Raw genomic sequence first — 12,751 nt, 5'->3', positions numbered from 1 at the left:
ACACCCCGTAATTGATTTCAGTGCCATCAAGAGGTATTTTATGGCATTTGATGACACCGCAGTGAGGTGGACTATTCTTGAAATAAAAGAAACTAGAAATGATCGTGGTCTTACTCAAGACTGACCGAGGGTTAAACAACAACTGCGATCTCACTGTGTATATGTTCTTGGGTGTGTGTGAGTGTATTTTATGATAGCTGGATATACTAGGGTGGTGATGGTGGAGAACGATTATTGAAAGTAGTAGTAGTGGTAGTAGTAGTGGTAGTAGTAGTAGTAGTAGTAGTAGTCAGACAACGACGATTTGAGAGGGCACAACAATGACATCACTTTCGATGCTGATTTCTTTTCATGAGAGATCTGAGATTTATTGAGTGTAGCATGGAATACAAGGTGTTCATGCCTTTTCTCGGAAAACAAAAAACAAACTACAATAGTCTCCTATACTATTTACACAACATTAACAGTTGTTGTTGGTATCAACGTTTAACCGCAGGTCAATCTTTGGCTAAGCAGGCCAAGCTGTGATCATTCCGTATTTCTAAAGGGAAGAGGAGGAGTATGATAGGTGGGGGGTGAACTACATTAATCAGAGTGACCTTCCTGTTTGAAAAATGGCAAGGTGTGATTTGAGAGTGATTTTGTTGTCATTCGAAACAGGTAGAACGACACATAGAGGTCCCCTCGTCAGCTCGCAACATTAACAGCATTAGTATGTGGTGGTGTGATGGCAACAGCAGTTACATCATCAACAACAACAACAACAACAATAATAGCAGCAGCTACAATCTATTAATGGGACACCAGCATAAAGTAACTAGTAATAGTAGTAGCAACAACAACAGCAGTAGTAATAATTGCAGCAATTTAAAAATGACATAAGTGATGATATAAAGAGTGTGATGTCACACGCACACCCCTACACACACACACACACACACTGAAAACCAACAAGCATTGGTGAAGACTTAGTTCCTTTTATCTTTTACTTGTTTCTTTCACTGGACTACAACAGCCATGCTGGGGACCATTTTGAAGGGTTTTAGTCATACAAATAAATTCCAGAATGCATTTTTTTTTTTTTAGTTGTACTTATTCTATCAGTCTTTGTTGATGAATTGCTAAGTTACAGGGACATAAACAAACCAACTCTAGTTGTCAAGTGGTAGTGGAAGGCAAACACAAATACATACACACACAGATATATATTCATATATGTATACAACTGGCTTCCTCCAGGTTCTATCTACCAAATCAAATTCACTCACAAGGCTTTGGTCTGCCCAGGGCTATAGCAGAAGACACTTACCTAAGGTGCCACACAGTAGACCTGAACCCAGAACCATGTGATTGGTAAGCAAATTTCTTACCCTACAACCACACCCTTTTTTAAAAAATAGTATTTAGGAAGTAGTTTGATCCCATCTGAAAAGTGAATTATACTGCCACGAGCCCCATCTGTCACCTCGTGAACAACTGTTACTGATTATACTGGTGTCTTTAACATGAGAAAGGAATAGGAATCAATCAAGGCTTGTTACATGTTAGATCTATTATACTGACAATATATTAGTTCAAGTATATAACATGAAAAGTAATTGTGCCGAACCCAATTTGTATTTTTAATTAAATTCTTATACCTGTGATTCATGATTACATTGCTGGGGGTGATGCCGAGAATATGAAAAGCTCTCTCTCTCTTTCTCACACACACACAATTAAATTGGCATTGATTCAGTGTTTATCTGATCTAAAATAGTTTATACCAAAAGCTATTACATTCTGTAGAAGAGAAGCTAAAACACTATCAACACACACTTACATAGAGAGAGAGTGGGAGTGCAGTATCCTGTTGCATTGCTGAAGTTTTTCTGGTTACATTAACGGTGAACTAAATGATTACACTGGCTAGTCACCACCAACAGAAAAAATTATACTGGCTATAGTACCACTTTCTGTAGCCCTCACCTGTTGTGGATTGTGATCACATAATCTCTCTACCATTAATTGTCTCTTCATTTTAATCTACTACAATTACATATATTTATTTAACTATTACATATCTTTCTCATTATTTCCATTCCATCTTAACTTTGGACAGTTTAAATTAAAAGGTATCCCCCCAAAATCCCCACACTCTGATCATTCTACACAGTAACAATATCTCAAGGAAGGCCAATTACTTGATCTGCTGGAAACAACAGCTGAATCTCATGCTACTATCTTAAAAATGAACACAATGGTGACTACAGGTTTCTTCAAACATGTTTAAAAAAAAAACAGATAGGGTGATCATAGCTAAAACACCGGCTCTGTCCAAGATGGCTTGGGGCTAAATAAAAGTCTGCAGAAATTCATTAGATCTCTGCTAACAGTAGCTATTGTGTGTGTCTGTGTGTGTGCACGCACATACACACACACATACGCACACACGATATACTACAACCTAGACAACATTCGATCCCCTTAGAATGTCCACTAAATCACTCTGTACCATTTCTTAGATGCAGTGAACACCACATTCCCCACAGCCAAAAATCTTTGGCACAGCTTCTACCGTACATCAATTATTCATAGTTAGGGCTGTCTGATCATAAAACCTTATGTGAATGGTTTTAATGGCATCACCAGTTAGGTAACAGCTATCAACTCACTAAATCAATCATTTCAAAAGATATCAAACTGTTTGGCCTGAAGGAATTATCTAGAAAGGAAATTGGATAAATACGATTCAATCTTCTGGCTTATTAATCATTGATAGCTTCTTTGGTGTTGATATTTACCATTTCAATACCATTACAATATTAATTCTAACCAAACATAGCTGCAGGAGTTTTATATGCATTGCCACTAATCTATAACAGCTGGCATTCTACCACATGTTCTAAAGTAATTAGCTAAGAAATACGTCACTGTTCCATTTGAAAGTAAGGATTGTTTCAGAAAGGTGCATTATTACACAACTAGAACTAATTCCTAAACAAAGATGAAAGGGAAAAAATCCAGCAAATGCTGTAGAAGAGAATATATTTTGCCACTGTACTGTTAGATGGAGGTAATAGCACTGCAGTAAGGTAAAACGGTAAATAACCAAACTTAAAGTAGATGAGAAGAAAATCTTAAATCTGTAAAAGTGAAATTGGAAATGTGTTAGCAAAAATTATTCTGTAAGAGTGTCCATAAAATAGTTCAATATATTCAAATGTGAGGTAGGATGGATAAAATGCTGTTGGCTCTTGCCCTTTATCTAGAAAGAGAGAGGGAGAGAAAGAGAGAGGGAGAGAAAGAGACAATGGCTGCAGCTTAACTGTAACATGTAACCAAAGCTGCTGTTATCGTTATTTTTCTGTAACATAAGGTGTTAAGTGAGCAGAATGGTTGAGCACACCAAGCAAAATGCTTAGCAGCATTTTGTCTGCCATTATGTTCTGAATTCAAATTCTGCCAAAGTCAACTTTACCTTTCCTTCTGGGTTGATAAAATAAGTATCAGCTGAGTACTGGGGTTGCTCCTGAAATTGCTGGCCTTGTGCCAAAATTTGAAATGGTTATTATTTTGTAACATGTAATCAAAGCTACCACTACTGCTACTTCAGTAAAATGCCACTACTTTCTCTTCCTGAGTCTCAGATAAGGACAGAGCAATTGCTCTCATTGCCAATTACAAAGACTTTAATTTACCGGACTTTTCTAAGGAATTTTCCTTTAGAATAAAGAGAAGACATGAGATGGATAAAACCAATTTAAATGAAGAGCAGACAGGACTAGACAATGACAAATAGAAGCAGTGTCACAATATAATCAGTGCAAAATGGTGGCTGTCACAGTATAGACAGTAACAACTGATAACAGTATGACAATATACACAGTGACAAATGATAGCTCTGTTCATTTTTATACACACACACACACGAGGTGAGGACGTTTGGAATTATAAAGGATGATGACAATAATATAGATCAAATGACATGACCATCTCTATAGTTTGCCCACCTTGTGGCAAACGAAAACACCGCAGCTCTTCTCTCGAAATCTATGTATGGCACAGAACAGGAATTCTAAGTTGGGAGACAAGAACAAGAATGCAGGATCTAACATTCATGCACATACACACACACACAAACATACAGTATTTCACATGCATTGAATCCTTTTAATCTTTTTGAAATGGAGAACACATGAGACTACTCCTTGGTTCTTTGATACAAATTTCCTGTTTTAAAGTGGTCTAAATTAAAACCTTCCATCAAAGTTTCATGTTAAATTATATTCCAAATACCAGCTTCATAGTGACAAAGTTATTAGAATAAATTCTTCATAAGTTTCAAAAATTAATTGAAACAAAAGCAATGTATTTCAGTAGAAGTATAGAAAGAAAAGAGTTGAGACCACCAGCTCTTTTGACATTGTGACAGAGGCACAGAGCAAAAGAAACAGATTCAGCCTCAGCATATTAAATGCACATACATAAAGAGTAAAGACCCCACTTCAATCATGAATGACCATAGGATTGAACCTAGAAAGTTCCTCTCTGAGGCACAAGTCTGGGCAAGGTTGTTTATGGAAGACCAGCAGTCGCCCATGCATACCAAACTCCCCTCTCCACACCACCGATGTTATCCAAGGAAAAAGCAAAGGATGACACAGCTTGGCACCAGTGATGCCACAACTCATTTCTACAGCTGAGTGAACTGGAGCAATGTGAAATATGATGTCTTACTCAAGAACACAATACACAACACCAGTTCAGGAATCAAACTCACCACCTCACGACTGTGACTCTGATGCTCTAACCACTGAGCCATGTGCCTTCACTAAATGAATATAGAGACTTGTATAACATTAATTATCTGAAATAAAGCATGTTTGCTGTTTATATATTGCAAGTATTATTGAAGAGAAATACAATTTGTCAGATAACTTTATATCATAAACACTTTACAGATAGACATAAAAATGGTTTCCTTTATTTCTGAAAATAGTATAATTATATTTTTAATCGTAATCATTTTATGTCTGCTTTCCATAGTGGGATGGGTTGGACAGGTCATCATGGTCCAAGAAATTTCTCATGAGGAACTACTGATTCCAAAGTCTAGGTACTTGTACATGTCTTTTAGCTTGATTCCTACAGTCATATGCTTTTCTTAATGCCAACCATTTAACAAAGAGGTTAATAGTGTTGTTGGTTGACAGGACAGCAGTAAGCTTATGGTCTAATGTAGCTCCTTATATATCGATCTACTGGTCTAATATAGCTTATATATAGATCTACTGGTCTAATATAGCTTATATATAGAGCTAATGGTCTAATGTAGCTTCTTTTATATAGATCTACTGAAGGACAAGAGGAATGAGGGACGATATGATCACCACAAGTGGTGTAGAGTTGAGCTGGAGGGCTATGAGTGGTAAGATGAGCAGAAGCAGGTAAGCAATAAGTAAATGGGGGGGGGGGTTAAAGATGTCAGGTGCAGGAGCAGCAAATGCAGGCCAGGAGGGGCACAAATATTGCAGCCTCTAAATACTACCTTCATGTTAGAGTACATGTTGCTATGAGTGGATATCATTTCTGCAATACCACACATCACCAACTAGTACAGTCCTTTGTCATTGCCTTCATGAGATGCAGCATCTTCAGGTCAGCTATTTAACTTCGTCCTACATCTTCCTCAGTCTTCCCCTTCAACAAGTTCCTCTAACTTGGAGCACACAACACTTCCTTGTGCAGCAATCATCTGCCATACACATTACGTACCATTGCCTAATTTTCTTCATACAACACCTGATTCCTCTTAAACCTGTTTTTTCTCTCTGTCTTTTTGTACCCTAGTATTTATACATATACTACCATCACACATCCATCAGAACATGCTAGCCTCATTTCGTTATAACACTTGCAAGTCTTCTCCTTCCAAGGCCCACATGTCACTACCATGAAGCATCACTGTTGTAACACAAGCATCATACAATCTACCCTGAGAGAATAAACCTCCATCGAGGTAACAGCTTCTTAAACTTTCTCCAACCAATTCTTATTCTGGTTACTATTCTTCCTGATCAGTCACCGCCCCTTCTAATAATATCACCTAGTTATCAACTACTTCTAATAAACCAGATGAGCATTTGAAAGAGTCTATTTCTAGTGTATTCTTTGTGCACATTGCTCCAGTACATCTACAATATATGAAACATGCCTCCTCTGTTAATCTTCCCATGATTCTATAACATATCATAAGTCTTAGCTTATATTAGGAGCTCATACCCACTCCTTTTCTGCCTATCAAGCATGACCATTTCCCTGATGACACCAGGGTTCTGTCTGTTTTCCTCCTAATGGACACCTTAGTCTTTGCTAAGTTTACTTTGAGACCTATCATTTCTAGGTTTTACTTCCACACCTGGAATTTCTTCTCTAATTCTTCTACAGATTCTACTTTGAGAACTAGACTATCTGCATATAGGAGTTCACACAGATGGCTAGTCTTAAACACCTCTATAATTGCCTGTATAGGAGGGGCCTGAGGATTGAGCCTTCATGAACCTCTATTTTCATGCTAAATTTATTGTTGACTCACTTTACTTGCAACACTTTTGTACATAACTTGTACAGCACTGACAACCTCTTCATTAACATATAGTTTCCTTCATTACCTCCAGATTTCAGAGTATGGCACCCTATCAAAGGTCTTCTCCAAGCCAACAAATGTGATATGGTGGTTTACTCTTAACCAAATATTTCTCCTGCAGTTAATTTGTGTCTGTGATACCTCTTCCCAGAATGAGGCGTAACTGTATTTCATCTAATGTAACTTCTGTTGATGAATTGTACTGATTCTCTGAGACCTTCATAACCAAGTCCAACAATTTGATACTTTCATAATTTCTACTCTTTAATGCATCACTTTTGCCCTTGTAGCAGTTTACAATTATGCTGCTGCACCAGTCACCAAGTATGATTTCTTCCTGTATTAAACTATTCCTGATTAAACTATTCACATTTAGATTAAACTATTCAGGTGACTATCATGTGTCCTACCTCACCAGATATTTATATCATGCTGTCACAGTCATTTATTCTGGATTATTATTTTTTTATATTTATCAATCAAGTGTCTAGTAAATTCATTGTAAATATATCACTTGTAATTTCAGTACAAGAAAATTACATCACAACCCATAAGCTTTTTACTTTCAGAGTAAATATATTTCTAAAAAGATTCAAGCGTTCATTTATACAGTAAATAAATGCCACCTTTTCATTAACAATGAAAGAAATTTTTTCTTTGAGCCATTTAGGTGGATTTCATTTTTCTTAACCTTTAAATTTATTAGATAAAATGTGCAGATTTATTTCTCCAACTAAAACACCAGAAAAAGTGTGCACAAGTATTAAAAAATAAAATGATTGAATAATGAAATATTATATCACTCTTTATTTCTAAATAATTGTAAAAAAAAAAAAAAACTTTCAGTTTTTATGTGAATGATAACAAATGAAGTAAATTATGTTATTAACACTAGTTAATAATGTATTATGTAATGATGGAGCCTTATTGCATTTTAATTTAACCTAAAGAGAAAATGATGACAATAAGTCACCTACATTCTCTTTCATTAACAATAAAAATGAAATTCAAAGACAGAAAGTTATAAACACATCTGATGGGCTTTAACAGATTGTGTTACATCAAATTCTCAAATTCTACTGACAAGATTGGGATCAAAGGAAGAACACTTTTTTTTTTTTTACTATTAGACTACAGAAGAAGATAATTAAAACTTTGAGGGTTAAGGTGGAGATCTGGATGTCAAACTCTATCACGTCAATGTATATTAAACTATAGTGCTTGCAGATGATCAGATAACCTATGGAGCAATGAGATTAATTTACAATCTTCTAGTAATGATTCATCCAAGAAATATATGTAAATAAGTTTTTAATATGCTTAGTCTACAAATAAATAGCAAATGATTTCACCAACTGTTGAAGATTCACTACAAATATATCTGATGGTATAGTGTCTCCAATAACAAAATAATTTCTCTAAAACAGAGGAAGGGGCAGAGGTAAAATGCAGAAAAATGTGACCATGCATCTGTTGGTATATTACAATGTTTACTTCAGGGAGTCTAGCTGAAAACAAATCCCAACAGTTTAATAGTTTAGCAATAGAAAATATTTCCAGCTGTTAAAATACTTCCAGTGTCAAAATTTATAAAAACAACAAAAGACTTTCTTTTCATGCTAACATTACAAAATGCAGGCATAACAATAAACAATATCTGTTTTGTTATAGAATTGCTAAGAAAAGGAAACAGGGACATGTCCCATCACAAAAGTGGAACATTACTTACAAGTCAAAAAGAAGAATTTGTTAAAACCATTTTGAAAATGGTCTACAATTTCTTCCATAGATGTGTGTGTGTGTGTGTGTGTGAATCCCTGCTCAACTCCAACAGTAACAGTTGGCTTAGTACCATTACATAGGCATAGCCATGATTAAGGTTAGAATGCTTGCTTCAAACCCTTGTTTTTGGTTCAATACCACAGCACTCATCACCTCTGGCAAGTGTCTTCTACTATAGCCCCAGGTAGACCAATGCCTTGTGAATAGAATTCATAGACAGAGACTGAAAAGGAGCCCAGAGAGAGAGAGAGAGAGAGAAAGAGAGAGAGAGAGAAAGAGAGAGAGAGAGAAAGAGAGTGTGTGTATGTTTTGGATGCATGCATCATTTCAGGTTTCCTCATTAACACCATCTCAATGAAAGCAGTGTTTTTCTTTTTTTCTACAATTTCAAGCAAGCAAAAAATTCTGTGGTTTCACTTTCAGTAGAATGAAAATACCTTCATTAGAAAACAGTTAAGAGTTGATATCAGGAAGAGTATTCAACCATAGAAAATCTACTGTGACAAGTTCAGTCAAACCTATGCCAGCATGGAAAAGTGGATGTAAAACTGAATGAATGTATGTTTATTGTTTGCTTCCATGTCAATTTTTTTTTTTTTGTTTTTTTTTGTTTTGATAAGTATGGTCAACTGGTTCCAGTTCTCAGGATATTACCGATATTTATTATATTTGATGAGATATGATATGCACATTTAAAAAAAAAAGTCTTTAAAAAAAAAAATGAAAATCACTATATGTAAAGTTACTTTAAATATTGATTTCAAATTTTGGCACAAGGTCAGCAATTTCAGGAGAGGAGATAAGTTGATTACAACGCACCCCACCCCCACCTCGTGCTCAACTGGTACTTATTTTATTGACCCCAAAAGAATAAAAGGCAAAGTCAACCTTGGCAGAATTTGAACTGAAAGAAATGAGACAGAGACAGAAGAAATTCCACTAAGTATTTTGCCTGGCATGCTAAAAATTCTGCCAGTCCACCACCTTGAAAGTTGCTTTAGATAATACATGCTTTGATACATTAAAAGCTGTTCCTGAATATGTTCTGCTGAAACTGGAGTATGTCTAACATACTGCTGCATCTTTTATGCCATCTAACAATATATGGTATTTCATCAATGATACTAATGATAGTGGCAACAACCAATCGTGGTATATACAGTTTTCCAATTATTGATATACAAGATAACTGAAAGTCCTTTTTTTACAGCAAGCAACAGGAGTCAGGAATTTCTATTACTCTTTAGTGAGGTCATGTTTAAAACTAAATAACTTCAAGGAAGCTTCTAGAAACAGCAACTAAATTTCTTTCAGATCACACCATACAGTTTTAAAAGAAGGATACAGACAATGTAGACCCAGATACAAAGTTGGGATGGTCATAGTTGGAATGACTGATCACTGACCTGCTTAACCAGGGCTGAACGGGGACTAAACAACAATAACAAACAATAATCTTCAGTGTTTTTTTTTTTTTTCAAAAGTTGTTGACAAAAACAAAATCATCCAGTAATCAGTGAGTCTATAATTGATAAAACTAACATGCATTAATTAACAATAGACTGTACCAATCTGTCATAGCAATAGCACAATTAGAAGCAGGTAAGAACTGAGGTAAAACAAGAACCAACAGTCAGCAGGTTTCAGAGATCTATAAGAATACATAAATATCTAGAATTAATAGTATCATACTAAAATACATGAATTTCTCAAACTAATAATACCATATCAGAATACTTACATCACATTTCTTGCAACTCACAATAGTCGGGTGCTATTTGGTAAATTGCAATAATAGTGTTCACTACATTTCCATATAACTTCAAAAGATTTTTAACGATGTTTGTTCAGGAGCAGGGAATAATCCCTGATAACAAGAGATTATTTTAATAGTTTTACTTCATAGAAAATTTCAAAGTTCTTCTCCATTCATTTCACAATAACAACTAACCAAACTTCAAACAGATTTACTTGAACAAACAACGTAAATCTCTTTATAATTGTGTCACTGGCAGTAATAAATGGTTCTCTTTCACTTTGGAGGAAATGGTAAAGTTTTAAAGAATAGATTATTTATTTGAAAATATAACTGATATCTGCTATGTCTACAAGCAATATCTAATACCTTTTTCAAAAGTAAAACATTTTGGTGTTACCATAATCAAAACTAAACTGGAAACCTCACATCAATAGAGGGAAGGAAATGAAGGAATTCCTACAAAGATAACCTAAACAAAGTCTGTAAAACCACCATGTTGAAGCGTTGAAAAGTTTTACACATACAACATTTCAGTTGTAAGAAGGTAATACTGTAATGTATAAACTAACACCATAAAAATCACATACAGATACAGAAGGGAGATGAGATGAAGAAAGTAAAACTTTAGGTATTGGAAGTGACAGAGTTCAGTTCAGCTGATAATTTATTAAAGTATAAATGTAACAGCATTATTGGTAACTTGTGATACCGCTATATATACAAGATGTGATTTCACATATCTTAACCAAAACAATATTTTTTTTTTTTTTTTTTTTACTAGCCAAAACAAACAAAAAGAAAACTAACTCTGGTCAGAAGATCAAACTTGAATGAATTAGATTCCTACTTCTGAGAACTAAAGGTCAAAGTCCCATCTAATGTATTGATGACCCTCTGAATACCTAGCCTTCATCTACTGAACCTTAATCTCTTCTAACATTCCATTTCCTTCCAATTGAACAGCTTCTTAGTGTTGGTATCAGAATATCACATCATGGCTCTCTCTCTCTCTCTCTCTCTCTCTCTCTCTCATTAATTAATTTTTTTGGTTTGTCTTTTTTTGTGTATGGTTGGATAGTGATTCTAGGGTGGCATCTTTAGTAGAGCTTATTCTGCTCAAGATGCCACTCATAATCCTTGTTCCCCGTTCATACACATCTCACCCAAAGACATTGACCCACTGATGTGCTGACTAATCATCAGCCAGTTTGGGAGATCTGTAAAAATCAAATGTGCGGCTCTTGACTTATTTATTTAAAAAAAATTTTTTTTAATAAAAACAGAAAATCTTGGAAATAAATTTTTTTAAATTACTGAATAAGAGCACAAAAACTACCCTTCATAAATAAGTGAAATATTGAGATTACATCTTGTGTCACAGTGGAAGATCATTTACATTAAGTACTCAATATCTACTGAACCAAATAAGATGTCTCCACACTGTCACCTTACTGCTGCAGGCTTATCTAGAATTTCATTAAACATTTAAAAACCGAGAGCCACATGTCAATCTAAAACAATCTGCTATAAAATGTAGCTGAAGTGGTTATTATAATATCATTTTAAATTGAGTCTCATGCCAGAAGTTAGCTCAAATGCTAATTCTAGAAAATTTCTATTGTATTATAACTGACAGATCATGAATGCAAAGCTTCGTCATGCATAAACATTGTCGTGACCATATTAAAAAATACAAAACTACTTCTTTTTGTCACGGCAAGTGGTACCAACTTATGGTTCTTCTTCCTATTTCTTGTTACAATAAGATAAACAAAAGATCATTTTTGGAGGTAGATGTTAAAAAGAAATACATTGATATAAAAAAATACATCTCCAATCCATACTCCTGCCATTGGTCAAAGACAGGAGTTAACTAAAACACTTTAGTACCAGGAAGGAATTGAAAGTGCGTTGATATATCTGCAGTGAGAAAAATATAAATTCATAGATATTTAACAGATATTTAATGACCATTCAGCAGATGATTTCAAAACAGAACAAGAGTGAAAGTTTACCTGTGGATAAAAAGTTTCCACCTCTTGACCAAGTTAAAGGAGAGTGAGGGATAACTCATCTCTGATCTAAGTGAAAGGCTAGTCAATCATAAGGATTTCATACAATACTAGCTTAAAAGCTGCACTCTTTGCAAACTTTTAAGCTAGCTCCTGTGCAGGGCTAATTGGGCGGATCTTTGTGATTTGACGGGCAACACTTGTTTTCTTAACGAAACACTTTCAAACTTGGGACACTGGTAGAATGTGTCATATAAAACAACTTCTTCTCTTAACCTTCTTAACAAAAAATTGTACATCGCAAGTTATTTCATGTTAAAGTTGTCGTATTTCTGTAATTTCAACCAATCACTAACGTCTATTCAGCTGAATACAGTTAGTGCTGTTCAGTGTCAAGTGTGTTATTCCCTGTTTAATTATAATCATTATTCCCGAGTAGGGTTTTAGGGTTAGGGTTTGGGTTTTAGGGTTAGGGTTTGGGTTTTAGGGTTAGGGTTTTAGGGTTAGGGTTTGGGTTTTAGGGTTAGGGTTTGGGTTTTAGGGTTAGGGTTTTAGGGTTAGGGTTATGGT

The 12,751-nt window shown here is 35.0% G+C and overlaps 1 protein-coding gene across 5 annotated transcripts in view; it reads right to left on the bottom strand.

Annotated features, from left to right (window-relative positions):
* Window positions 1-12,751, bottom strand: part of LOC106881659 (cAMP-dependent protein kinase regulatory subunit) — a 455,850-nt gene that overhangs the window by 218,886 nt on the left and 224,213 nt on the right. The gene's annotated exons all lie outside the window — the stretch shown is intronic.

The sequence above is a fragment of the Octopus bimaculoides genome, chromosome 6 (assembly GCF_001194135.2).
Source record: "Octopus bimaculoides isolate UCB-OBI-ISO-001 chromosome 6, ASM119413v2, whole genome shotgun sequence".
NCBI lineage: Eukaryota > Metazoa > Mollusca > Cephalopoda > Octopoda > Octopodidae > Octopus > Octopus bimaculoides.
The sequence above is the reverse complement of the archived record's forward strand: the minus strand, read 5'-3'. Positions and strand labels throughout refer to the sequence as shown.